Here is a 2,813-nt window from a genome sequence, read left to right as displayed (position 1 = left end):
ATACAATAGTGTCTTTTGTACTTTGATTAATTACACAGTAGAAAGGAAAAGAAAGCTAAGATATTCTTCATGTCTTCAGGCTGACATTAAATTGGATTTACTGCCTCCTGTCACTTGGGATTTTAAAAATTTGCATTTACTCTTCAACTCCTCTGACCCCCCCCCTTTTTTTTTTTCTCTTTTTGGAAACAGAGTCTTGCTCTGTCAAGAAGGCTGGAGTGTGGTGGCTCAATGTCTGCTCACTGCAACATCTGCCTCTTGGGTTCTGGCAATTCCTGTGTTTCTGTATTCCGAGTAGCTGGGATTACAGGCGCATGCTACCACGCCCAGTTAATTTTTTGTATTTTTAGTAGAGACAGGATTTCACTGCGTTGGCCAGGCTGGTCTTGAACTCCTGGCCTCAAGTGATCCGCCCGCCTCGGCCTCCCAAAGTGCTGGTCCCAGCACGGGTGTGAGCCACCCCACCCAGCTTCCTCTGACTCTTTTTTTATTTTCAGAAAAAAACACCTAAATCAAGAACTGTGCCCTCTCAGACACATCTCTTCTGTGGCCATTGTCAGTATCTAGAGTAATGACTACAGAACCTTTCTTACAGTTACTTTGACTCAGAATAACATTCAGTTCATATGGAAACCTACAATGTTACAGGGTCTTAGAGATCATCTGAACTTTTTTTCCCCACAGATGAGAGAACAGACTCACAGAAATTCTCATTTTCAGCCGGGTGCAGTGGCTCACGCCTGTAATCCCAATGCTTTGGGAGGCTGAGGCGGGCTGATCACGAGGTCAGGAGATAGAGACCATCCTGGCTAACACAGTGAAACCCTGTCTCTACTAAAAATACAAAAAATTGGCCAGGCATGGTGGCAGGCGCCTGTAGTCCTAGCTGCTCAGGAGGCTGAGGCAGGAGAATCACTTGAAATCAGGAGGTAGAGGTTGCAGTGAGCCGAGATTGCGCCACTGCACTCCAGCCTAGACGACAGAGCGAGACTCTGTCTCAAAAAAATATATATATATTATTTTATTTTCATAAAATAGTACCTCACATGTACATAGAACTTCCTGGTTTCTAGTGTGTTCTAAAACTCTTCTTATTCTCTCTCCTTTTAGTCTCACACTACCCTGGTAGGTGGTCAACGCAGTGTTATTATTCCTACTTTATAGATAAGGAAACACTCTCTGGTTAGAGGCTTGGCTCCATCTCAGTTCTTTAGAACCTCATCCCAGTATAGTTTGTCACTAGCCCAGCTGTTACTCTTTTTTTTTTTTTTGTGAGACAGTCTCCCTCTGTCACCCAGGTTGGGGTGCAGTGGTGCAATCTTGGCTGACTGCAACCTCCACCTCCCAGGTTCAAGCAATTCTCCTGCCTCAGCCTCCTGAGTAACTGGGATTGTAGGTGCCCACCACCAGGCCCAGCTAATTTTTGTATTTTTAGTAGAGTCAGGATTTCACCATGTTGGCCAGGCTGGTCTTGAACTCCTGACTTCAAGTAATCCACCTGCTTCCGTCTCCCAAAGCGTTGGGATTATAGGCATGAGTCACCACACCCAGTCCCAGCTGTTATTCTTGAACCCTACTTACTGAGAGGTATTTTATTTCACTTGTAAATGCAGTTCAGAGTCACTGGGTTGGAATGGTTTCTGTGCTGGGTCCTGAGACCTAGGAATATGGGTATTCCTTACCTATTAGAAATAATTTGCTCTCTGAAATCTTGAAGTGTCTTTACTTTCCTGCCTTCATCATGCTCAAAGTACTCAGCGTCTCAATGCCACCCAGTTCCAGTGCAACCAGTCCCTGCCTTGTGTTTCTTCCCGTCTTTCAACTGAGTGCCCAGGAGGACAGTTGCTTCACAGAATGAGGACCTGCTTATAACATTCTATACACACTCATGTGGGAATATAGTACTCACCTTCCTTGTTTCACTAGGTAATTGTTGCCCATTAGAATATCTGTTACATCAGTGAGAGTCAAACTGCCAATCTCTATTATTGGGAAGAAAACATATTCCATCCAGTATCTTTTTAAGTTTTCTTCATCGCATATTTACAAAATACTTTTCTGGTGTTCTGTGGGGCTGCATACATGTACACCTAGGAAAGCAGGATGTGAGTGTGTACAAGAGTCCTGACAATGGATCCTTTCCTTTACCCAGATAGATGGTTTTTGAGCAGTGGTCATTGGGAGATTCTCTGGCCTCTGTACTTGGTTCAGATGCAGACCAGTGGGTGTTCATTTTCTCATTCTTGGCTTATGTTTGGGGCATTTGAGGGCACTTTGAAGGTTATAACAGAGCTTACCTTTCAGTAGACCCACAGTTCTCAAAATGGTTTAAGAAGTGCCAGATCATGTTCTCTACTTCCTCCTGGATGGGGAAAGTATAAGAACATCCCTTTAATTCCCTGCTTTATTCTTTAGATCCCATTTACTACTACACCCTGGTGAAGTCATTCATTTTCCCTCTGTCTCAGAATCAGGTGAATAAGACTTTTGCAGGGTTGGGTGAGCCATCTCTGGACTAACAGCTGGATTAAGATATTTCCATATCAATTCTGCTTAGACTCTGTTCTTGGGAGAAGAGGTACAGAGCAAATATTTTAAGTATGTGCTTAGGCAAAAAAGCGTTCGGGAATCTCTGGTTTATAGGAGTAAATGTGATCTATTTTCCAAGAAAAAAATCTTTGGGAGATTATTGGGACCTATTTGAGTCTCTTTCCCTGGATTAAATAAGAATAATGGCCGGGGCGCGGTGGCTCAAGCCTGTAATCCCAGCACTTTGGGAGGCCGAGACGGGCGGATCACGAGGTCAGGAGATC

The sequence above is a fragment of the Rhinopithecus bieti genome, unplaced genomic scaffold, assembly GCF_001698545.2.
Source record: "Rhinopithecus bieti isolate Rb0 unplaced genomic scaffold, ASM169854v2 scaffold_26426, whole genome shotgun sequence".
Taxonomy (NCBI): Eukaryota; Metazoa; Chordata; class Mammalia; order Primates; family Cercopithecidae; genus Rhinopithecus; species Rhinopithecus bieti.
Note: the sequence above shows the minus strand (reverse complement) of the source record.